This window comes from Coptis chinensis, chromosome 9, assembly GCF_015680905.1.
Source record: "Coptis chinensis isolate HL-2020 chromosome 9, ASM1568090v1, whole genome shotgun sequence".
Taxonomy (NCBI): domain Eukaryota; kingdom Viridiplantae; phylum Streptophyta; class Magnoliopsida; order Ranunculales; family Ranunculaceae; genus Coptis; species Coptis chinensis.
The window spans coordinates 24,662,224-24,689,149 of NC_141464.1; the positions used below are offsets into that span (position 1 = coordinate 24,662,224).

The following is a 26,926-nucleotide window of genomic DNA, read 5'->3' on the forward strand; positions in this document are numbered from 1 at the left end:
GTAGAATTGTTTGTAGATTCTATTCCACTCTAGAAAGTCGTGTTTAGCCATGAGAATGGGTAGACGACTTCACATGCTAGTTAGTACTTTCTGTAGAAATGCCATGAACACTAGGGATTAGAACTTCGAATTTCTTGCCGTAGAAGAACGTGAGAATCGAGATACAAGAATCTATACTAGGTTATTAAGTTGGATTCGAGGTGGATTCAATTCCCCTCTAATCCTTTATCTAGATTCAAAACAAGCATATTTCCATAGTATTAAGTAGTTAAATTCAACGTAGACCCATTTTAGTTTCATCGTAGTATAACACCCTTCAGTAAAGCTCTCATAGACTTAAAAACGACTAGTTAGATTAGAAAACATCCATGCTAGGGAACTAGGAGTGGAACGAACTTCGTACTCCATTTAGTGCATTTCGCATTGAGAGTAGAAGCTTTGATAATTGAGTATAAAAGTACCAAGTTTAGTTTACTTACGTTGTGAATTCATAGTTCATTTCGTAGGTAAACTATTCATTTTATAGTTATCAAATGGCGCCGCTGCCATCTTAGTTGCACTTTAGCATTGTTTTCTTTGTAGAAGTAGTCATTTTTAAGTCCCATTAAACCCACCCACCCTTGTTTGATTCATCTTTTGTGGTTATTCGTTTCAGTTTTCGGAAAAAAATACGGATGGCGCCCATTCAAGGAAGAGAGCGACCAGCGCTATATTCTTGGAATTTCAACAATACAATTGGCGCCAGCGCTAAAGAAGAGCGACCAGCTAAGTTCTTGGAATTTTCTTCTTACACAAAAGATACGCTTAATGAGCGCGACCAGCTAAGTTACTGGAACTTCGAATTTACACCGAAGCCCAGCTCAAATTCGGCAAGTCGTAGATAAGCCTTAGCTGAAATTTCTGGATTTCCCGGGTTTGATTCGAACTTCGAGTTTGTCAAGTTTTTCAGTGTTCTAATCTCTTATTTACACTGAACACGCCAACAAACAAGACGCTATTCATAAGCAAAGCAAGGACGCTTATCGGTATTCCTTTCTTCCACTCCTGATCTTACGTCGGAGGAGTTTTAATTCTAGTATAATCGGGGCTTGTTTTTCAGTAGAAATAAATATAACACGCCTATCTAGAATTTCACACACTACACCTGATATTATGGTGAAGCAAGAGAGACTCCTCTCTCTCGACTTTTATAAAGCTTTGGCGATAGCCCTAAATCTTGCATCGTTAAGCGGACCAACGGGGATTTTTGAATTCCCCAAACATATTTAATCTCATTACCCGTTTTCCATGGTCTAGACCATGAAAAACCTTACCAACACATGTCAGTGGGATTGAACAAGTCCTTACAACATTCCATCATCCTACCGTTGAGTACGGAACAGATTAAACCGAGGGTATTTCCCTTCACCTTAGGCGATAAAGGCGTCTTGGTTAACTGCCCAAAGCCTAATTCTTGCAATGGACTCGTGGGCCAAACTTGTTCACTGTTTATGGAACATTTTTACCCACCCCTAAAGGCGGATGAGATGCTTTCCAAGATTCATTTTTTCCGACAAAATCCTCATGAATCATTTTACGAGGCTTGGAATCGTTTCACCGATCTCTTATATAGAGTGTCCACACCATAAACTTAGCTAAAGACACGTTAGTTAGTGCCTTTTTCAAAGGACTTCTACACCACCATAAAGAAGTCCTTGACATAATGAATGGGGTAGTTTCCTAAGTAAAGGAGCCAATGAGGCTTACAAATTTTTAGAGGATCAAACTAAAGCTTAAATAACAACCTGGGGGTAGTGGCGATTACTCCAGCTCCGCTAGTTCTTCTTCCACGATTAAGGCTACCCGGTATGTTTGAGGTTAAACCCGATCTAGAACTTAAAAATTTAATCGAATCTCTAACTAAAAGGTTGAGGCCATTTCTGTACAACAAAAGCCTATCCCGTCATGAATGTAAATTCAAATCCATGTAGTTTGTTGGAGTCACGAAGCATCCTCGACTCCCACGTCCTATAGCCTATGAACATTCTTGTTCTATTAATAGTGAACCTAAGCCCTGGAGACAAAATCCCAACTTCGGTTGGAGAAATAACCAACAAGTCACACCTCCGAGTACAATAATCAATATGTTAGGCCAACACACGGTTATAACCAAGCTCCTCCGGGACAAGGGCGGTCGGGGTAATTATAATAATTATAACAACCAAGCACAACCTCGACAAGGTCAAGCACAAGGTCAATATAGTTATAATAATTATAATGCTAATAGAGGTATCGTTCGGTAAATAATAACTATCACAATCCGCCTATAAATAATCAACGCGACATAGTTCGATCCACACCACCCGTGACTATTACACCCACACAACCGGATCGTCTTGACACCTTCATACAAGTGAGCCAACAACTTTTCCAAACCATGGCTCAATCTAACCAACACATTCTACAATCATTAATAATTTAAACCAACGGTTAGCCCAAGAGAAAGCCCAACCAAAAGGCGTGTTTCGGGCCAAAGCGATACCCAACCCTAGAACAACAAACCGCGAGCTTTGAGGTAAACGGTAATACTAGTGCGAAACTACAAACGTAGGTGAGCTAAATGCCATCACCACTCTCGGATTGGAAGAGTGGTTGATAACAAAGTAACTATGCCTATAGTTACCCCATCGATACTCCTACAACGGATATCGAACTAGATACCGAAATAGAAACTGAAGAGCCTACAACCTGTAGAGGTACCAGGTTAAACCACAACCTAAGAAACAAAAAGCCAAGGTTAAACATCCTGTTGATCCATATGCTAATTATAGAGAGAAACACCGTTTCCCCAAAAATTAGCCATGTTAACTAGGGATACAAATTATGAGGAGATTAGGAACGTTTTCAAAATCTAACTATAAACCTTCCCTTTCGAAGCTATTAAAAAGCTACCACACCATGCTAAGTTTCTTAAGGAGTTGTGTACTACTTGGGTAAAGACCAATATACCAAAAGGCGCTTTTTAACGGAACAATTCAACGCTTCACGAAAATAATGGAATTGTTAAAGTACAAGGACCACAATCGATCCCTCTTTGTCTGATGCACCTTAGGAGATTCTCACCGCGACGACCGCTACTTACTAGACACGGGGGCTAGTGTTAACTTACTCCGTTTTATTTGTATAAACAAATGGGTCTGCAGAGGAGATGCAACCTACTAAAATGACATTGCAATTAGCTGATCGGTCTATTAAGTATCCTAAGGGTGTAGTGGAAAACGTGCTTGTTAAGGTTCAGGATTTCTACTATCCTGCTGATTTTGTTATCCTCGATACAGAAGTCGCTAATGACTCTGTACCTATCATATTAGGGCGTCCCTTCTTGGCTTGCTTGAACGGCTTATAAACTGCCGCGATGGTTCGATGTCCTTGTCCTTTGGCCATCTTTCTGTTGAGGTAAATGTTTTCAAAACTAGGACACAGTATCCTGATTCATCTACAAATGGAGAGGTTAGCATGATCGAGAGCTTAGCTCAAGATTACTTCAAAAACATGTTTCCAGAGAAACAGATTAACAAATTCCTTTCCTTCGGAAATTCCGACTTTAACAATGACTCCACGGTAGTAGGCGAAATAGAAGAAGAATTCCTGCAACTCTTTTGCACGCTTCTTTACCGCCAGCGAGTCCCCTTGCCAACAACCATACATCCTTTGATGCTATGGCGGAAGATGAATTTTTCAATCTCTATCCCAAAGTGATCCTTTTGACCCAACTATTGAGGAATGTCTTGCACATATCAAGATTTCGATGATATGGACTTGAGAGCTCTAGGTGAGAATCATTCACCTTCCCTCACCAATATTCCCCACCCTCCACCTTTTCAAAGGAACCTCGAGTTTGCACTTTCGATCCTTTAGTTTCTCACATGCTTCATGATTTTTTAAATCCACCTATTAAACAAATACTTCCCAAGGATAAACCACTAGACACCTTCATTTTTAGACTTGAGGCAGGTCCCTAACTACACCATGAATGAGTTTTGTGCTAAACCCACATCCTCATTTTTTTCCATGCTTTCCCTTTAAAACTTATCCCAATCCACCATATCTTCCACAACCATTCACTTTTCCACACTTATTCACTAGGACACCCTCTCATTCAAAGATGAAACATAAGGTGCCTACTCGGTTATGTTATAGGTCTATCCGACTTCGCTTTCATTCCACTAGGCTGCGTCGTAGGAAATCTTGGTGCTTGATTGTGTTTGGATATGTTTTCTTTGATATTTATTTATGGAACGATCCACAACTATTTCGGTTGTTGATATATGATAAACTACATATTCATACATATGTTTAGATAAAGTCTCGAGTATCTGACTATAAACGACTCAATTCTTGTGTTTGGTGCATTTCCTTTCATTTCCTTATATTGGTGAATGCACCATTCAGTTACCGGACCCTCCCTATGGAGTGTGTGGCTGTAAATACGGATCCTAAGTCCACGTTTCCACATAATTCCGTTTTCCACTCTTGCATGTTTTTCTCGGTTTTGAGTCATGTTTCTCTATGGTGTGAATTATGTCTTTATTGCTTATTGTTTTCCTTTATATTAAACCTAATTCATAAAAGTAAAAAGTTTAAAGCTATAAAAATAGTAATCTAGCAAGTCTCGGGGAATCGACTTTAAAGACCCCGTTTTAAAACAAATTTTACAAACCTGTTTTCAAAAATTTGTTTGGGGAGATGGGTGTTTGGTTTTCCATTCTTGATCACTTAAATTCCTATTCTTACCCCACCTAAGCTCCCTTGAAGAGTAGCTAGATTTCTACTTGTTTGTTGTTTTGATGTTGTCTTTTATTATTTTTTAGTAGATAGGATGTTACGTTGTTAAATTCGTAGTTAATTTTGACTTTTGTAGTGAAATGTTGTTTGAATGACAATATGAATATAATGTCGTTATTTTCATTGTGCATGATTAGTTAATGTTGATCCCACCTTCCCAAACTGTTTGGGGGTGGTGTTATCTATTCCAAAGATGATTTTATATAAACTTCATTCATTCTACTCACAACCCACACTACACCTTCCACACACCTCACCTTTCACTCCCGCGTTTTCGTCTCATTTTTCAATTTTCAGCAACTCCGGCGCGCTTTTCATTCTTCTACAGCGCACTCGCGCTCTGTATATTTTTGTTCTGAATTTTGCTCGAGGCCAGCGCAACCGAATTTGCGCGACTTCGACCACCCTCATCTACTGGACCTAGAAGCGGCCATACCAAGTTGAGCGCGACCAGCTAAAAAACGGAATTCTAAAAATTTCAAGGCGACTCGCGCCTCTATCTGGCCAGCCAGCGCTGACTTCCGTGGACCAGAAAAATTCCAGTTTTCATGAAGTTGTTTCCGGTTGTTTTGCAGTGTTCCGGGGCGTAGTTTTGAGATGACATCTCCTATAATAATACGAGAACAGTCTTTTTCAAAGATTTGTTCCAAAGCACTACTTATGGTGCTTGGTTTTCACAGGTGATCACACCACGTAGGCTAGGAACCGCTTATGGGTCTTGCTAGCAATTGTTCTTGGACTTGCCATGCCCGCTGAAATACAAGACCCATGATGCTATTGGGTAGATAATATGCATGTCCGGAGTGGGGTAAGTTTTAGTTTACGTTAGTGTAATACGCTTATGTCCCAAGCAATTTCATTCTCATTAACCCCATAATGGGTGGAACTCTTATAAGCGTTAGCGTCGGTTTTTATTTCCTATATTAGTGCGTTCTAACCTTGTTTTGCGATGTTTCTGAATTTCACGCGCTTCAATGGTATTTTTCCTACCCTCTTTATTTAAATGCTTTGAGGACAAAGCATGCTTTTTTTTGGGGGCATAGAAACCGTGTAATTAAGACATCTGCTAGGATATAAATATATAATATGCATTTGTTTTTCTAGTTAAAATTTTCAAAAATTTAAAATATAAATAAATAAGTTATGCTATACACTTAGGAATATTGGTATTGTTTATTTCTCCATGCTTTTTAACAATCTAGAAGTCTCACATAGTCATTTGCATCGAATAATTGTTAGAAACGTGGGGTTAATCGTAGGTAATAATCTTTGCATCTATCTATAAATATATTACATGAGTATCTATGATTGTTAGCGATGAAGTTTCTGAAATCTAGGCTAGAGTACTTATTCTACAAATCCTGTGAGAATATAGCCTAAAGCCTTATATGAAATGAAACATTTGAGAAATGACACAAGGGAGAAGTAAAATCCGGATAGAGAAATCACACCGCGTCCACTTGCTTGATCACTAAACCATATCCTAAGTGGAGAATTTAGGCATTTCTTTGGATCGATATAGCGAGAAATTCAAACCTATGAATTATTTTCCGCTAGTCACCACTCACGAGCCTTTTCTTTAGCCTTCCATACACCACAATTCCTTTACCCTGTTACAAAAAAACAAAAACAAAATAAAAAAAAGAGAATAAATCAACCTACCCAATTTAGAATAAGTCCGAGAATAGAATGAGTGAAGAAGAAGAAGAAAAAACCTGTGTAAACAAAATTGTTAGTTGCTTGGAAAAAAAAAAAAAGAAAAATTTCCATCGAAGGGAAAATAAAAATAAAATAAAAAAACAAAAATAGAAAAAAAAAAGTAGCCAAAAAAAAAAGAATAAAAAAGAAAAGTATGGCTAAGGATGGAAACAAAGTATATAAGCAAAAAGAAAATAACAAGGTTTTCTAAGTTACATTAATATCTGAGAGATATTATCTCAGGACTTGTCCTTTTGAATATCCATTTCCTTCCTTCTTAAACCATCTCCTAATCCCGTAACACCTAATAAAGACCTCTAGCTCGATTAGGAATAGGTTAGTGTGATAGTAAAGTGGCAGATGTGTTTGATCGACCCGGCTTCCTTGTTGTTGTTGAGATTGTAAAGGTAAAGTGTGCCCACCACACCTTTGGAGTAGTGAAACTTGAGTGCAAAAATCAGTGTTGTTTCTTGACTATTATTGTGAGAACCTATTTAAGGGCCCTATTCCGAGTTCTCGAAAACAAACCTGCTAAACATTTGATAGTACTACTCATTGTATATATGTTTTTATTGTAGATGATTGATTATTATGCATATATTAACTTAGGGTTTTGACTGGTTATTCTTATGTAATTGCTAGAGATGTATAGATAGTTGAGCATGAATAAAGGAAACAATAGTTTTATTTTCTTAGTCGTTGTAGTATAGATGAAGTTTGTGAGTACCTTCAGCGGAAAACTCTCACGAGGGCTATAACTCGTCCACTAGGGAATTCCTAGTGGTTTAAAGGCCAATTGTTGCATATGGTCAATGCAATGCACTCAGTGAAACGAGAGTAGTTAGAACTCCATTTTGGTCACTTATTCTAATTTCTCATATTTGCTTGAGGACAAGCAAAAAATGTTTGTTTAAGGTGGTTTGATAAGAGCCCAAAACTGTAGTTTTAACCCCTTAATAATCATCTTGTTAGACCAATTATGTGAATAATAAGTAAGAGTTAACACTGATTACACGCGTTTTTATGCATTTCAGGCTTCAAAGTCCATTATGTGCGAGAAATGTACCACTTTAGCGAGATATAGGAGCAAAAGTCGCAGAACTTCGAAAGCCGTATCTTTGGACTCAGGACCTCCGAATTGGGCCTACCTTATGTCAAAACGACCAGCTCGGAAAAGAGCTTTGCAATGGTCCAAGCCTTGACCCAATTAGAGGAGCAGAAGTGGACGAAAAGTCTGTGGAAGCAAACTGCAGCTGAAGAGGCCTTTTGAATTTGAAAGAATTGGGTTTGGGCGATTTCTCAGCCCAAAACATGGCTCCAAGCCCATGCACGATTTTGGATCTGAATGTATAAAAACAAAAGCTTAGTTCATTGTTAATGGTAGATAGTTAGGTTAGAAAATAAATTAGATTAGTTAGCCTCCATTAAACCTTAATTCTAGATCTAGTTTTCATTAGATTAATTAAGTTTAATTTCATTTCAATTCTTGTTTTAGATTAAACTCTCAAATTATTGTTCTTGATTGATTAGATAATAAAAATAGTTATTTTGACAATTTAGGTTATAGATCTAAATTCCATTATTGTTTGTTATCATTTCATAGTTATTAATTAGATTTTGTTATTGTTTAGTGAAATCGCATAAAGTTAGAATCTTTTCATTATGTTTAGTTTAGATTTAATGGGAATTGTTAGTTTGATGAATCAAGGCTAAATCCTCCATTAGAGGGGTTGATGAAGCCTTGATGAAAAACTTAGTTGTTAGTGTAGAATTGTTTGTAGATTCTATTCCACTCTAGAAAGTCGGTGTTTAGCCATGAGAATGGGTGGAGACGACTTCACATGCTAGTTAATTACTTTCGGTAGAAATGCCATGAACACTAGGGATTAGAACTTCGAATTTCTTGCCGTAAGAACGTGAGAATCGAGATACAAGAATCTATACTAGGTTATTAAGTTGGATTCGAGGTGGATTCAATTCCCCTCAATCCTTTATCTAGATTCAAAAACAAGCATATTTCCATAGTATTCGTAGTTAAATTCAACGTAGACCCATTTTAGTTTCATCGTAGTATAACACCCTTCGTAAAGCTCTCATAGACTTAAAAACGACTAGTTAGATTAGAAAACATCCATGCTAGGGAACTAGGAGTGGAACGAACTTCGTACTCCATTTAGTGCATTTCGCATTGAGAGTAGAAGCTTTGATAATTGAGTATAAAAGTACCAAGTTTAGTTTACTTACGTTGTGAATTCATAGTTCATTTCGTAGGTAAACTATTCATTTTATAGTTATCAACCAATCCTTTTGTTTTGAACTCTCCCGATCATTCCATCTTTGTGATGAACTCACCCGGCGATCAATCAACAGAACTTCATCAATCAAAAGCTAAATAAATCATAATCCAATGAGCACAGGGGAAGAAGTCTCTCTCTACAACATTTCGTGGCGAATACCGGGAGCGCAATTTAAATCATTTACGAATGCTTGTCTCATATCTCATGCGTTGGTCATCCCGAAATAATTATTCATTAATAATTTATGACATTTTCATAATAAACCAAAATAATAAAACAAAATCAATAAAAAATAATTACCGAGATAGATGTCCAAGGTCGCTCTAACTAATCGTATTGGCGAGTGGCATCAATAGAAGAAATGGGTCGGTAAATCGTCGCCACTCGGATCGCGGCTCAAACTGAAAACCAAGGCCACTCTATGGGGGATCACGGTCTTTGGAACAAATATGTGCACGGTCCATGCTGAAAACGTCGGTACACGGACGGTGGCCAATCCAGGAATTCAAATTCGACACCCAAACTTGCCTAATGAATGTTGTTGCCCTGGCGACCTCTAACTAGACAAATGACCAATAGACACCCTGAACCAGAATACGGTGTAATGCTGCTCATAAGTCTGCAATGTAACTAGGTCAAGCACAGAAGCCAAGTCGCAATGCACGCACTCGATGACTTGCTCTAAGGTCATGTCCTAGCCTTTTACATGGGTAAGGTATGGATCGGGAGGGATACCAAAGTATGGTGTGAGTTTGCGTAACATCTATCTATCCCCTAAATACCACTCCATATCACTCCCACAAGTGAATACCATCCTCATGAGAAATGAACAATGCATATCTACGATCATTCGCGATGTACTTCTGTCCTCCAAGACCTCCAAACAATAAAGCCATTGCTTAAGCTCGATCTGGTTCTGGACGAGGAAGTTATGTGATAAATGTAAAATGAATAGTCTACCTACGAAAATGAGCGATGAATTCACAACGTAAGTAAACTAAAACTTATCCTTTTACGTGTCTAATATCAAAAGCTTCTACTCTCAATGCTAATTGCACTAAATGGAGTAAGTTAGCTCCACTCCTAGTTCCCTAGCATGGATTGTTTTCTAAGTCTAACTAGTCGCTCTTAAAGTCAATGAGAGCTTTACGAAGGGTGTTATACTACGATGAAACTAAAATGAGTCTACGTTGAATTTAACTACGAATACTATGGAAATATGCTTGTTTTTGAATCTAGATAAAGAGATTAGAGGGGAATTGAATCCACCTCGACTCCAACTTAACAACCTAGCGTAGAATGTTGTATCTCGATTCTCACGTTCTTACGGCAAGAAATTCGAGTTCTAATCCCTAGTGTTCATGGCATTTCTACCGAGTACTAACTAGCATGTGAAGTCGTCCACCCATTCTCATGGCTTAAACACTCGACTTTCTAGAGTGGAATAGATTCTACAAACCAATTCTATACTAACCACTAAGTTTTCATCAAGGCTTCATCAACCCCTCTAATGGAGGATTTAGCCTTGATTCATCAAACTAACAATTCCCATTAAATCTAAACTAAACATAATGAAAGATTCTAATTTTATGCGATTTCACTAAACAATAATCGAAATCTAATTAATAACTATGAAATGATAACAAACAATAATGGAATTTAGATCTATAAATCCAAATTGACAAAATAACTATTTTTATTATCTAATCAATCAAGAACAATAATTTGAGAGTTTAATCTAAAACAAAATTGAAATGAAATTAAACTTAATTAATCTAATGAAAACTAGATCTAGAATTAAGGTTTAATGGAGGCTAACTAATCTAATTTATTTTCTAACCTAACTATCTACCTTAACAATGAACTAAGCTTTTGTTTTTATACATTCAGATCCAAAAATCGTGCATGGGCTTGAACCATATTTTGGGCGGAGAATCAGCCCAAAACCCAATTCTTCATCCAAAAGGCCTCTTCAGCTGCAGTTGGCTTTCAACAAACTTTTCGTCCACTTCTGCTCCTCTGATTGGGTCAAGGCTTAGACCATTGCAAAGCTCTTTCCCGCGGTCGTTTTGACATAAAGTAGGCCCAATTCGAGGTCTGAGTCCAAAGATATGGCATTTTGAGTTCTCTTTCTTTTGCTCCTTTATCTCGCTAAAGTGGCACATTTCCGCACATAATGGACTTTGAAGCCCCGAAATGCATAAAACGCGTAATCGGTGTTAACTCTTTTCTTATTATTCACATAATTGGTCTAACAAGATGATTATTAAGGGGTTAAAACTACAGTTTTGGGCTCTTATCAAACCACCCCAAACAAAGATTTTGCTTGTCCTCAAGCAAAGATGAGAAATTAGAATAAGTGACCAAAAATGGAGTTCTAACTATTCTCGTTTATTTGAGTCTTGATTGCATTGACCATATGCAACAGCCTTAAACCACTAGGAATTCCTAGTGGACGAGTTATAACCTCGTGAGAGTTTTCCGATGAAGGTACTCAAACTTTTATCTATACTACAACCACTAAGAAAATAAAACTATTGTTTCCTTATTCATGCTCAACTATCTATACATCTCTCTAGCAATTGAATAAGAATAACCAAGTCAGAAACCTAAGTTAATATATGCATAATAATCTATCATCTACAATAAACATATACACAATGAGTAGTACTATAAAATGTTTAGCGTGTTTGTTTAAGAACTTCGGAATAAGCGTCCTTAAAGTAGGTTCTCCCTTTAATAGTCAAGAAACAACACTCTGATTTTTCCACTCAAGTTTAAGCTACTCCGATTAATGCAATGGGCACACTTTACCTTACAATCTCAATGACAACAAGGAAGCCGGAATTCGATCAAACACACATCGCCCTAAGTTTATCACACTAACCTATTCCTAATTGAGCTAGAGGTCTTTATTACGCAGTCACGGGATTAGGAGATGGTTTAAGAAGGAAGGAAATGGATATTCAAAAGGACAAGTCTGAGATAATAGAGTCTTCAGTATTATGTAACTTAGAAAAACCTTGTTATTTTCTTTTCCTTCTACACTTTGTTTCCATCCTTAGCCATATTTTTTTTTTTTCCTTGGCTTTTGACTCCTTTTATTCTATTTTTTTTTGGAGTTTTATTTTATTTCTATTTTTCTTTTCTTTGGATGGAAACTTCTTTTCTTTATTTTCTGGAAACAACTAACAATAACAATTTTTGTTTACCGTTTTTCTCTTCTTCTTTTTCACTCATTCTATTCTCGGACTTATTCTAAATTGGGTAGGTTGATTTATTCTCTTTTTTTTTTTTTATTTTGTTTTTGTTTTGTAACGGGGTAAAGGAATTGTGGTGTATGGAAGGCTAAAGAAAGGCTCGAGTGGCTTACTAGCGGAAAATAATTCATAGGTTTGAATTTCGGCTATATCGATCCAAAGAGCGCCTAAATTCTCAACTAGGATATGGTTTAGTGATCAAGCAAGTGGGCGTGTGATTTCTCTATCCGGATTTTACTTCTCCCTCCTTGTGTCATTTCTCAAATGTTTAAACTCATATAAGGCTTTTAGGCTATATTCTTCTCCAGGATTTGTAGAATAAGTACTCTAGCCTAGATTTCAGAAACTTCTTCGCTAACAATCATAGATACTCATGTAATATATTTATAGATAGATGCAAAGATTATTACCCTCACATTATTAACCTTAATGTTTCTAACAATTATTACGATGCAAATGACTATGTGAGACTTCTAGATTGTTAAAGCATGGAGAAATAAACAATACCAATATTCCTAAGTGTATAGCATAACTTATTTATTTATATTTTTAAATTTTTTGAAATTTTCACTAGAAAACAAATGCATATTATATATTTATATCCTAGCAGATGTCTTAATTACCGTGTTTCTATGCCCCCAAACAAAAGCATGCTTTGTCCTCAAAGCATTTAAATAAAGAGGGTAGGAAAATACCATGGAAACGCGTGAAATTGGGAACATCCGCAAAAAAAAGGTTAGAACATACTAATATAGGAAATAAAAAAAACCGACGCTAACTCTATAAGAGTTCCACCCATTATGGGGTTAACAGAATGAAATTGCTTGGGACATAAGCGCACACTAACGAAACTAAAACTTACCTCCACTCCGGGACATGCATATTATCTACCCAATAGCATCATGGGTCTTGTATTTCAGTGGGCATGGCAAGTCCAAGAACAATTGCTAGCAAGACCCATAAGCGGTTCCTAGCCCACGTGTGTGATCACCTCGCTTGAAACCAAGCACCATAAAGTAGTGCTTGGAAACAAATCTTTGAAAGACTGTTACGGTATTATTATAGGAGATGTCATCTCAAAATTACGCCTGGAATAGCTATGAATGATCTGAACGAAACTACCCGTGAGAAAAAAAAGGAATTTTTCTGGTCCACGAAGTCGGCTGGGGCGCTCGTATAGAGGCGCGCTTCGGCTCACTGAAATTTTTAGAATTCCGGTGTTTTAGCGCTGGTCGCCTTAAATTCTGGCTTGCGCTCTAGGTCCATCCGTGATGAGATGAGAATGGTCGGCTTCGGCTTGCGCCGCTCGAAAGCAAAATTCAGAACAAAATATCTGAGTAGCGAGTCGCGCTCTGTAGAAGCCTTGTCTTTCGGAGTTGCTGAAAATTGAAAAATGAGGCCGAACGTGGGGAGTGAAAGGTGAGTGATGGAAGTTAGGTGTAGTGTGGGTTGTGAGTGTAGAATGAATGAAGTTTATATAAAATCATCTTTGGAATAGATAACACCACCCCAAACAGTTTGGGAAGGTGGGATCAACATTAACTAATCACGCATGATAATGAAAATAATCGACATTATATTCATATTGTCATTCAAACAACATTTCACTACAAAAAGTCAAAATTAACTTCTGAATTTAACAACGTAACATCCTATCTACTAAATATATAAAACAACATCAAAACAACAAACAAGGAGAAATCTAGCTACTCTTCAAGGGAGGCGAGGTGGGGTAAGAATAGGAATTTAAGTGATCAAGAATGGAAAAACCAAACACCCCCACCCCAAACAAATTTTTGAAAACAGGGTTTGTAAAATTTGTTTTAAACGGGGGTCTTTTAAAGTCGATTCGAGACTTGCTAGATTACTTTTTTTATAGCTTTAAACTTTTACTTTTTATGAATTAGGTTTAATATAAAGGAAAAACAATAAGCGATAAAGACATAATTCACACCATAGAAAACATGACTCAAAAACCGAGAAAACATGCAAAGAGTGGAAAACGTGAATTATGTGAAACGTGGACTTAGGATCCGGTACTTACAGCCACACACTCCATAGGGAGGGCCCCGTTACCTGAATGGTGCACTCAATAATATATTGAAATGAAAGGAAGTGCACCAAACACAGAAATTGAGTCGTTTATAGTCCGATACTGAGACTTTATCTAAACATATGTATGAACATCACGGTTTATCATATATCAACAACCCGAAATAGTTGTGGATCATTCCATAAATAAATATCACAAAGAAAACATATCCAAACACAATCAAGCACCAAGATTTCCCTAGGACCTGACCTAGTGGAATGAAAGCGAAGTCGGATAGACCTATAACATAACCGAGCATACACCTTAGGTTTCATCTTTGAATGAGAGGGTGTCCTAGTGAATAAATGTGGAAAAGTGAATGGTTGTGGAAGATATGGTGGATTGGGATAAGTTTTAGAGAAAAAGCATGGAAAAAATGAGGATGTGGGTTTAGCACAAAACTCATTCATGGTGTAGTTAGGGACTCTCAAGTCCTGAAATGAAAGTGTCAAGTGGTTTATCCTTGGGAAGTATTTGTTTACTAGGTGGATTTAAAAATCATGAAGCACGGGGAGAAACTAAAGGATCGAGTGCAAACTCGAGGTTCCTTTGAAAAGGTGGAGGGTGGGGAATATTGGTGATGGAAGGTGAATGATTCTCAGCTAAGCTCTCAAGTCCATATCATCGAAAATCTTGATATATGCAAGACATTCCTCAATAGGTGGGTCAAAAGGATCAACGGGATAAAGATTGAAAAATTCATCTTCCGTCATAGCATCAAGGGATGAATGGTTGTTGGCAAGGGGGACTCGCCCAGTGGTAAAGAAGTGGTCTGCAAAAGAGTTCGCAGGAATTCTTCTTCGATTTAAATCTACTACCGTGGAGTCATTGTTAAAGTCGAATTTCGAAGGAAAGGAATTTGTTAATCTGTTTCTCCGGAAACATGTTTTTGAAATAATCTTGAGCTAAGCTCTCGATCATGCTAACCTCTCCCATTTTGTAGATGAATCGGGATCTGTGTCCTCGTTTTGAAAACATTTACCTCAACGAAAGATGGCCAAAGGACAAGGACATCGAACCATCGTGGCAGTTTATGAAGGCGTTGGCGTGTAAGAAGAAAGGCATCCTAAAATGATAGGTGCAGTCGTTAGTGAGTTACGTGTCTAGGGACAACGAAGTCGGTGGGTAGTAAAATTTTGGACTTTAACTAGCGTTTTCAACCACACCCTTAGGATACTTAATAGACCCGATCGACTAATTGCAATGTCATTTTAGTAGGTTGCATCTCCTCTAGACCTATTTGTTTATACAAATAAAAATGGGAGTAAGTTAACACTAGCCCCCGGTCTAATAAGCGGTCGTCGTGTGAGAATCTCCTAAGGTGCATTATGCGATGGGGCGACCGGGGTCCTTGTACTTAACAATTCCATTATTTTCGGATAAGCGTTGGGAATTGTTACGTTAAAAAGGCGTCTTTTGGTATATTGGTCTTCGCCTAGTAGTACACAACTCCTTAAGAAACTTAGCATGGTGTGGTAGCTTTTAATAGCTTGAGAAAGGGAAGGTTTATAGTTAGATTTTTGAAAACGTTCTAATCTCCTCATAATTTGTATCCCTAGTTAACATGGCTAATTTTTGGGGAAGCGGTGTTTTCTCTCTATAATTAGCATATGGATCAACGGGGATGTTTAACCTTGGCTTTTTGTTTCTTAGGTTGTGGTTTAAGCCGGTACCTCTCTACAGTTGTAGGCTCTTGAGTTTCTATTTGGTTATCTAGTTCGATATCCGTTGTAGGGAATCTTGATGGGGTAACTATAGGCATAGTTACTTTGTTATCAACCACTCTTCCCGAGCGGAGAGTGGTGATGGCATTAGATCACCTCGTTTGTAGTTTCCGTACTAGTATTACCGTTTACCTCAAAGGCTGTGTTTTTTTTGTTCTAGGGTTGGGTATCGCTTGGCTGGAAACCGCCTTTTGGTTGGGCTTTCTCTTGGGCTAGCTGTTGGTTTAAATTATTAACAGTTGTAGAATGTGTTGGTTAGATTGAGCCATGGTTTGGAAAAGTTGTTGGCTCACTTGTATGAAGGTGTCAAAGACGATCCGGTTGTGTGGGTGTAATAGTCGGGTGGGTGTATTTGGAACTATGTCGTTGATTATTTATAGGCGGATTGTGATAGTTATTATTCACAGGACGATACCTCTATTAGCATTATAATTATTATAACTATATTGACCTTGTGCTTGACCTTGTCGGTTGTGCTTGGTTGTTATAATTATTATAATTACCCACGACCAATCCTTGTCACGGAGGAGCTTGGTTATAAGCGTGTGTTGGCTTTAACATATTGATTATTGTACCACGGAGGTGTGACTTGTTGGTTATTTCTCCACCCGAAGTTGGGATTTTGTCTCAAAGGGCGTTAGGTTCACTATTAATAGAACAAGAATGTTCATAGGCTATAGGGACGATTAAGTCGGGGATGCTTTCGGGACTCAACTGAAACTACATGGATTTGAATTTACATTCATATTGAGGGGATAGGCTTTTGTTGTACAAATGGCCTCAACCTTTTTTAGTTAGAGATTGATTAAATTTTTAAGTTCTAGATCGGGTTTAACCTCAAACATCTTGGTAGCCTTAAGCGTGGAAGAACTAGGCGGAGAGGGGGAGTAATCGTCGCTACCCCAGTTGTTATTTAAGCTTAGTTTGATCCTCTAAAATTTGTAAGCCTCATTGGCTCCTTTACTTGAAACTACCCCATTCATTATGTCAAGGACTTCTTTATGGTGGTGTAGAAGTCCTTTGAAAAGGCTGAACTAACGTGTCTTTAGCTAAGTTATGGTGTGGACACTCTATAAAGCGGTCGGTGAAAGCGATTCAAACCTCGAAAATGATTCATGAGGATTTTTGTCGGAAAAATGAATCTTGGAAAGCATCTCATCCGTCTTTTAGGGTGGGTAAAATGTTCCATAAGCAATGAACAAGTTTGGCCCACGAGTCCATGAAATTAGGGGCTTGGGCAGTTAACCAAGGCCGCCTTATCAAAAGAAGGTGAAGGGAAATACCACCGGTTTAATGCGATTCAAGGTACCAACGGTAGGATGATGGAATGTTGTAAGGACTTGTTCAATCTACAGCGTGTGTTGGTAAGGTTTTTCATGGTGCAGACCATGGAAAAGCGAGTAACGATTAAATATGTTTTGGGGAATTAGAAAATCCCGTTAGAGTGCTATAGAGCGATCTGAAGATTTAGAGTTTCTCGCTCAAAGCTTTATAAAAGTCGAGAGAGGAGTCTAACTTTCTTCAGCAATAATATCGGGTGTAGTGTGTGAAATTCTAGATAAGTGTTGTATTTATTTCCTCTGAAAAACAAGCGATTATACTAAATTAAAACTCCTCGTGAAGATCGCGAAGGAAGAAATACGAATGCCTCCTTCTACAGCGTTTGAATAGCGTCTTGTTCTGGCGTGTTGGTGTAAATAAAGATTAGAACAGCGAAAAACTTGACAACTGAAGTTGAATCAAACACGATCGAAATTTCAAAGGAGGTATTTCGACTTAGTGGTAGCCTTCGATTAATAAGTCGAGTTCGATTAATAAATTCGGTTCCATTAACTCGAAATTCTGATAACTTGGCGAATTGGCGCTCTCTTTAAAGTAGTAGCGCTTCGGTGTATTGTTGAAATTCGGTAACATAAGCCCGAATTAGCTCTCGCCTCGGTGTAGAAAAATTCCGATATCTTAGGTATATTTTTTCGAATTTTCTCGCAATTTTTCGCGAATAACCCACGGTATGAATCAAACAAGGGATTGGGTGGGTTTAATGGGACTTAAAATGACTACTTCTACAAAGAAAACAATGCTAAAGTGTAACTAAGATGGCGTGGCCATTTGATAAAATAAAATGAATAGTCACCCTCTGAAATGGCGATGAATTCATGGCGTAAAGTAAACTAAAACTTATCCTTTTCGTGTCTAATATCAAAGACCTCACTACCGTGAATTTGTTAAATGGAGTCTGAAGTTAGTTCCAACTCCTAGTTCCACTAGCATGGATTGTTTTCTAAGTATAACTAGGAGAGGAAAAGGAATGTGGTATCCTCTTCCCACGTTGATGTGCTTCCGGCCCGTCCTCTTCCTCTAACAATTGTTTTATTAGTTTCTTCTTTTCTGGTGACAGGTCGCATATCAGATACACACTAAGATGAGTGGTCTATCTTTGAATGCCCTTGTCGCTTTGTTGGTACAAAACTTGCCCGCTATTGTTTTTGGGTGTGTCGTGTGGAGAGGAGAATTGGTAGACTTTTTTGCTAGCACTTGCTTATTAGTAGGGATTCATTTTTGGGTACCTCTTGCTATTTCCATATTTTCTCTCAAGACGTTCTTTTCTTTATTTTCACTTTCGGACTCATGTCAATTCAGTGTAGTTTATATGGTATTAGAGCATGCATGAAGAAAAATATTTCATGAGATATAGTTGATCGGAGAAAATAAATGTCACTTGTTGGCTCCAACATTTTATGTCAAGGCACTTGACCCTAGATGATTTTAACATTTTGTTATAAATTTATATGTTGGCGATAATAGTGAGGTGTTTTCTTACCGCCGCAACTCATTTGAAGACTTCCATATTACTAAGAGGAACTAATGATTGTTTATGTCGGTGTATGCATGGTGTTGCTCATAGACTTCTAATGGGGATCCGATTAGGGAAAATGTATGGACTAAAGCTCGATCAAACTTTCTTTGATGATTTAGAGAAACGTGGATACTTCAACAACATCTACATTTTACAATGCTTAAGCCCGGCGTGCTATACTATTTTGGTCGTAAGCTACCACCTTGCATGTCAAAGCATTGACTTAAAATACGCAGTAATACCATTTCACTTGGTCTCCAAACTTGGTTACAAAGTGTAATGCGACATAAAAGTCCTTGCCTTATGACCCGGTAGCTAGAGTTTTATACATTTGAGTGGATTTATTAGTTAGTTGCCACTTGTCACCCATAAAAGTGATCAAGTAGTGGTTGGAAATACTCTTTAGCACTCTAGTCTTGCTATTGCAATTGTTTAGCAATTCCATTGAGTTAGTGTTTTCACTTTTCTCATTCTCAAAAGTAACATTTTTTTTCCTTTAGTCATTTTTCTTCTCAATGATTGACTCTTCTTATTTTCTTTTTGGACTTTCGATACTGCGAGGGTTAAGTTTGGACAAGGTTCATATGAATGAAACTCAAACCGTAAACCGCTTTTTTTAGGCATATTTTGTGGATATTTTTTGGTTAAATGTATGTAATTTTTGAAATGGTGGAATGTAATGGATTTTATGTTTTGTGAATAGATCACTTAACCTGGGCTAGTTATTTTACATTAAGTGATCATGTTAAGTTGTTTGTAGTGGAGTTTGATTGTATATCACAATATGATTTTATTCAATTTTTCTGGGTATAAAATAATTTTAATAAATATTTTTTTTTCTAGAAAATGTATATTTTTATGATTTACTTTGCCAAAACCATCATAAAAATTGAACAAGTTTTTAACGGTTTTTCTGAAAAATTATGACAATTGTACTAAAATTAATGACCAGTTACTATTTAACACTCAACATTTCATTGCCTATTATGACGGTTTTAGCTTTATTTTTTGACATATAAAATCTTTAAAGTACACAATGAGTTTTGTAAAACTGCCATAAATTTAATGACAGCTTTGATAAACTTTTATGATCTGCCTCTATAATGATGGTTGTTTTTAAAGAAAACACGCCATTAAACCTGCTTTTATGATGGTTTTTACCCCATTATAAGTCTTTTTAGTAGTGGAGAGGGTGTTACATACCTTGCGAGAGATGAAGGTTTTGGCACTTTAAAGAAAGCAAGGCATCTTCAAAGCGACATTCATAATCGGGCGATTATGAAGGAGAAAGAATAAAAGGAGGGAGAGAGGACTTACCAAGAGGAAATCAAAACCTAGTTCTAAAGATGTCGTGAGAACGAAAAAAAGCCAGCGAGTTTTTATTTTCTTTTTCTATTATATTATGTTTTTTGCATGTAACTTTTGTCCACACATATATAAGCGTGGAGAAAATATCCCAGAAGTTACATAATAATTCTAGTATTTGCACAGGTGCTTACTAACGGGTCATAAAATTTGCTAACGGATAATGAATGTGGAAAATTACCTAACGGATATATATGTGTCACTAATAAGAAATCTCAATTGTTGCAAAATCACCCAAATGGTGTGTGTGAGGGCACGGTAATACCTAGTATATATATACTTGGCGCATGTATGTATAGTAGTATGGTATAATGAACATGTGTTCGTGAAAAATACACGCGCGGTAATGCATACAATTTATTAGATATACTTAAATTTTTTAGAAAACTTTTGAAAACTATTGAATTTAGGACCATTACTTTGAGAGGACAAAATATCGCGGTGGCAAATATTATTATCGCAAAAACCAACTTTAATATTGATTACATAAGTAAAAAATAATTTTAGCAAAGAATAATGTATAATCCGAAGGAACCCGAACCAATCAAACCGACTTTAATTAATGGGTATGGATCCTGTTTTCTAAATATAAGAAAAACCCGAAAGACCGAACCGGTAGGAACTTTTAAAAAATAGAATCAAATCAAAACCCGGTAATAACCGAATCGAACCAACCCATGCATAAGCAAGGACCCCGGTTTCAAGTTTAATTCATCTATTTTAGTGCTCACGTTCATCGGCTTCTTTACAAAATAAATATGTATTGAAAAATGGCATAGCAGAGTTGACTTTATATAAATCACTTTTAATAAACATGTAGTAGTAGTAATTATGTCAATGGGTACCGTTTAACCGAATCGAACCATAGAAAAATCATGGTTTCCGTTTCTATTTTTAGGAACCGTTTAAAAATGGGTATTAAAAAAACCGGACCATATAGAACCGAAACCAAATAGTTTTTTAAACAAAAACCGGATCCAGGCCTGAACCGCATCGAAACCCTAACGTTATCGTACTTTTAACATAAAAAAAATATTGAAATAAAGAATATAAAAACTCAAAACGTTCATTTATATATTACTAAATTTTATTATTTAGTATATAATATGTAGTTTTTATACTATTTAATATTATAAATAATATAAAAATATAGTTTACAACCTTAAATATATAGTTTTATTTAACTTATTATTGAATGACATAATTACTTATATTAATTTTAAAAATGACTTGTTCGGTGCAATATTTTTGTATTTTTAGTACACATTTTTAATAAAACCAATAAAAATAGTAAAATTGTAAATATCTTAAGAACCCGAAATGAAGAATCAGAACCGGAATACCAGCTAGGAACCGATGGTTATGGGTATGGTTATACAATTTTTAGGAACCGCAAAGAACTGAAAACCGTAAAATTAAATGGTTCTTGGTTGTTATAACACTAAGAACCGGACCGTTGACACCCCTAAGTAGGAGTCGATCGATCTACTTAAAAGCTTCCAATGGAAGAACGAACATTGACCCATGTTTTTCTCTATAAAAAGACTTGACAACAAAATATTAGGGCGCAATTATTCTCGACACTACCGTGTAGGAAAGGTTGAATAGACCCTTGCTAATGAAAGCAACTGATATTCAAGCAAAAAAATTGAAAGCAACTGATAAATAACTATGTCATTACTATATCTTGAGATTTTCAGGGTTCATTCTCTGAAATTGTGATCATGGTCAAATTTGAAGTGGAATCAGAAGACCTATATACCGCGTAAAGGGTTAGATAATTGAATAGAACAAAAAGGATAGAGGAAGAATAAACCGCCAAGGCTTGTGAATACATTGTCCTTAAAAAGAAATTTCCTCCCCGACACGTGATGGTGTAAAGGCTTCCACCGCAGCGCCTCTACTCACATGATTCAATGACTGAGTAGAGTGTAAGATACACTTCAATAGGCTACTCTCTAGAACAACAACACAACTGAACTCTCCTCAAGGAGGAAGAAGAGAAAGAAAAGTTCTTTGATTTTTACATTGAGTCTATAGATTTGGACATAAGTCCTATTTATATAGAGATCAAATGTTTGTTTTTGTTTCTAATACAATATTAGAAACCTACTGTAATAAGGAATTCAAAACTTGCTCAAGAAGCAAAATTATTTTTGGGAATGGGCTAAGCCCACTAACATATAACACATGAGAAGCCCAAGCTCAAGTCCGAACCCGACAAAGTTAGTAGTAGCTTACCAATGTGGGACCATCACACAAACATAAAGTTGGAGGGAACACTCATTGTTCTACTTCTCCACTTTGTATACACAAGTAGTTTGAAATATACAAAGAAGAATTCCAACATATACTTCCCTACTTATGTTTTTTTATTATCAAAATATGCATGTTAAATTGATTATGATAGTTTCTTCCATTAAAAAGGAAGAGAACTATGCCATCAAACTATGTATATCCTATTGCCCTATTGGTATAATGCTCAGAAAAACACTTACCGAACCATATCCTACTTTGAGAGGGAAGAGCTGCCCTTTCTTCATTCTATACTGTCAAATCATTGTGCCCACTGCAGGTGCCAACTAGCAAAATTAGTAAAACCTTTGGGGTGATGTTGTGATGATACGGCATCAATGAGTTGCTGATTTCATTTAAAAACAGGCTTGCCAATTACAAATAAAATAAAATAAATAATAGTGCCAATTAAATGCAGTCCACTCTTTTAGGGTTCCTGACGACTGACCATAAAATTGGGGTTAGGATAGCAGGGGGGAATGAAAAGGTTATCACTTCAGCATTGTTTTTGTTGGTAAGAATTCTGGAGTTGCAAATGTTTCTATGCTGGTATATGACAATATGAACTGAAATCCATGTCACAAATTCGAACAAAAACTAACACCCTGACATGTACGTGACGACACAAAGTAAAACAAACAATTAAAAGGCTAGAAAGAGTAACAGGTGCTTATATATGTTTTTCGACACTTCGTTAAGGAAATTTGTGGTAATTTAGTTTCTGGATTTATAAATTCAAATTGCAGTAGGTTTTAGACTAAAAAGGTCAATTTTTCCAACAAAATTTGTATTTTAATTTGTAGAAAACACTTGACAAGAGGTTTTTCTTTTATATATGCTTTGGGTGTAAAAGTGGCGTGCCAAGAAGTACTAATGTCACCGGTTGTGTCATTACGGGAGTGTGGAGTGCCTACTAGTGCAGATTTTGTTGCTCGGTTGTTTGTCTTGAAGACAAGCAAAATTTGTTTGGGGGTGGTTTGATAAGAGTCCAAAACCGTAGTTTTAACCCCTTAACAATAATACTTTTAGACCAATTATCGCGAGTAATAAATAAGAGTTAATCTTAGTTACGTGCTTTTATGTATTTCGCATTGAAGTCAATTATGTGCAGAAATGTGCCACTTTGGCGATAGAAAAAGCAAATGGTTGGTTGCTAGAAGTTCCGGGATTAAAGGCCAAGACGGATAGAAACAAAGACACAAAAATAGCAGCGAACTTCGAAGATCGTATCTTGCAAGTCAATATATATATATATCGTGGTACCTAAAGTCAATAACACGTGCCTAATATTGCAAAAATTGTACCATTAGAATAAGCCTCACGCTCCCTCAAGTGTTGCGTGACTTGAGCCGACGAACCCGTCCATGTAATGCAACGTAGATTCACGTTTTACACACTAACAAGCTCCAAACTAGAAACGAAAAACAAAATTCGTTGAAATGAACATAACAATATATAACACATGAATATCACAGATGGTGAATTTGGATCAAAACTAGGGTGGATCAAATGATCAATAGATGTCAAGAATCTCAACAATAGAACGGTTGCATACGGGACAAGACGGCCGATTCAACCACAGCTCCCTTGAACACACCCTGCAAAATGTATGCCCACATGGGATGAAAGCAGCACCTTTTCTTCTTCCCATACAAATGCAACAAGCACCATCACTTCCCTCTCCTCCATCTTCTTTCCCTCGACCTTCTTTCTTCTCTCTTCCTTCATCACCGACACCATCCCCTTCTTCAAGCAATCTCATCAATGACACCCGCAACCGTTTACTTACTGCCCCCACCAATTGGCTCAAGTAGCCTATCACTTTCTCCCCTCATGTGTCTCCCCTATATTCACGTTCAGCTGCCAAAGCTGTACCCAAGTTCATACCGGTTGGGACCTCTGTTGCTTCAGTTGTAAAAACTTGGCTAATTGCATTCACTTCTTCCGGAATGTCAGCCAAGTTGGTGGGTTCTTCTCCTTGCAGGTGGCGTTCTTCTTCTTCATCTTCTTCTCTTACAGATATATCAGAAGTGGCCCTGCAACTCCAACCAGCTCCAGCACAACAACCTATTCCCGCAATTCCTAGCCTTTCTTTTAGGGATTTCCTCCCTCCTCTTCTCTCTGCGACGTTCATTGCTACTCGTTCTTTATCGTCTTTTACTCAAGGGGAATGCTAATAAGATACAATGGAAAGAATTAGAGGATTCTTAGAGCAACCCATTATAGTTGTAGCAAAATAGTGGGATGGGATGAGAAATAAGAAGTTGTGAGTGACTCAACTAGTCTGACGACATCTTGAGCTCCGTCAGTCTTCATAGAGACAAGTATTTAAAAAGGCATTGAAGTAAGAAAACAAACAAAAACTCAGTTTTGACACAGTTTTCTCCTCCTTATTCTAAAGTACAAATGTTCCAACCAAAGCATCCTATAGTAATCGCTTTAACTAGTTAAACTCTTTTTTATGAATTTTTCTGATACCATTTGCGATTTCAAGGGAAGGTGGCTCAATGTAATCTAAAAAAATATATGACACGGGATTAATTTAGCCTTTGATATAATAAAGATTTATCGGATATGACAAACTGAAATAAATTGTACGCACTATTTATACTTAAATTTGGTTCTGTGTTCTTTTCTTGTTATGCTCTGATGAAGTTGGAAGCCACTGATACTACTGCCGGCTTTCCCAAGTGTTCTGCCATATGGCATTGGTACCATATTGTAAGAAAAGTATTGAGTAAAGGGGGAAACTGATTTAGAATATTGACATTGACTGGTAGTCAACTGTACAATCCAAGGACTCCACATGGAACAGTTTGATTAGGGCCGATCCCTAATTTTAAGATCAGTCTAAACGTATAGTGACAATTAGCCTTGAGCCTTTGAACTTCATATATGGTCCCGAGTTGTTCAATATTAGAGAACTTGTTAATAAACTTGAGAAAAAAATCCTCGATCAATTTGCAACTGCATATACTACTTGGAGAAAAGGACCAAGCCCTATCTGACCGACTCTGACTAATTTCTGGATTAAGCTAAAAGCAGACTAACAAATATGCCTTAAGGGCTAGATTAACTAATACAAATAAATTTGTTTGTAATGACCATACTACCATTACTTGATACTGTAATTACAGAGACTGCCCTTATGTAACTCCATCTATTATAATAAAACACAATGGCGACAACAAAGAGAGGCCGGATCGCCTTGGGATCCGAGTTTGATGTGCATGGGGATCCAAGAGACGCGTGTATGACTTAGAACGTTTTGAAACCGTTTCTAATTCTCAAAGGCATTTAAAAAGATTTATTTAATGAATTAAATGTTGTAAATTCAATGCATGCATGCATTATCAAAATTTTCAATTACTAAAACAAAAAATTATTGCTCTTCTTTCCCATTTGGCTCTTTCCTATTTATTGCATTTAAAACAACGTTAACAACTAATTTATTAGTTTTATTTCTCAAATATATACATTCTAAATTAAATATGAGGTTTGCTTCAATGCACAGGCATTCCAATGCATTCCAATGTGCACTAATCTCAGCCCCACATCTGATTTTTGTTGGGAAATCCATGATTCAATACAAACTTGTTAACCGGATAAACTGGTTTGAGAAAAAACAAATACATGAAATACCAAATTTACCCAAAACTAATCCACCACGATAACCATCGTGGAAATTGGAAAGTGAAATAATACTTAAGCTATTTACTTGGGCCGGTTCGAAAAAAAAAAAAGAAAAACAATTAGTGCCAAACTCTCATACTTTTTTTTGGTTCATCTCCACTAAACCGAGTTTATCTCCATTGTTTCCCTTTCTCACTATCTTCCAAGAAAAATCCTTTTGCATTTCAAACTCGGATTGGGCATCTCTCAAATACTCCTTCCTTCGGTTTGGTTATGAGTATTTATAAAAATCTAAGATCCGGTTTAAGGGTGTAGGGTATAATTTAAATTCTAGCAAAAGGTTTTCGGGTTTCATGCTTGATTCTGTTTTTGGTGAAAGTTGTTTCTCATCCCCGTCTAAATAAAAGAAATTTGAACACTATTGATTTTATATCTGAGAAGCGAGAATAGAGAATAGCCATCTTGTTGCAACTTTATATTATTCTTTACATATTTCTTTTTAAATTGTTTTCTTGTTTTGGTTAAATCCCATTATTGTTTGACTTGATTTGGAACAGTCATATTGGATCTTGAATCGATGTTGGTATTATCCATCCCATCCATTCACAGATATTGAAGACTCGTTTGAAATTGTTTTATTTGAGGATTGTGGCAACCAATGGAGTCTTAAGCGGACCAATCTTGAGCTTGATACTCATCATTGAACAGTAAAACCGTAAAGCTGTGGAATCTTTGCGATCCTTTTCTTTTCTACTTTGGAACTTGAAATAATCATAAAATAAATAATAATAATAATAATAATAATAATAATAATAATGATAAATGATTTCACTAATAAAGATAATGATTTTATTATCACTAGTTCACTACTACTATACCAT

The 26,926-nt window shown here is 36.7% G+C and overlaps 1 pseudogene; it reads right to left on the minus strand.

Annotated features, from left to right (window-relative positions):
- Positions 1–23,713: 23,713 nt before the first annotated feature.
- On the minus strand, positions 23,714–24,731 carry LOC147475306 (uncharacterized; annotated as a pseudogene).
- Positions 24,732–26,926: the final 2,195 nt, after the last annotated feature.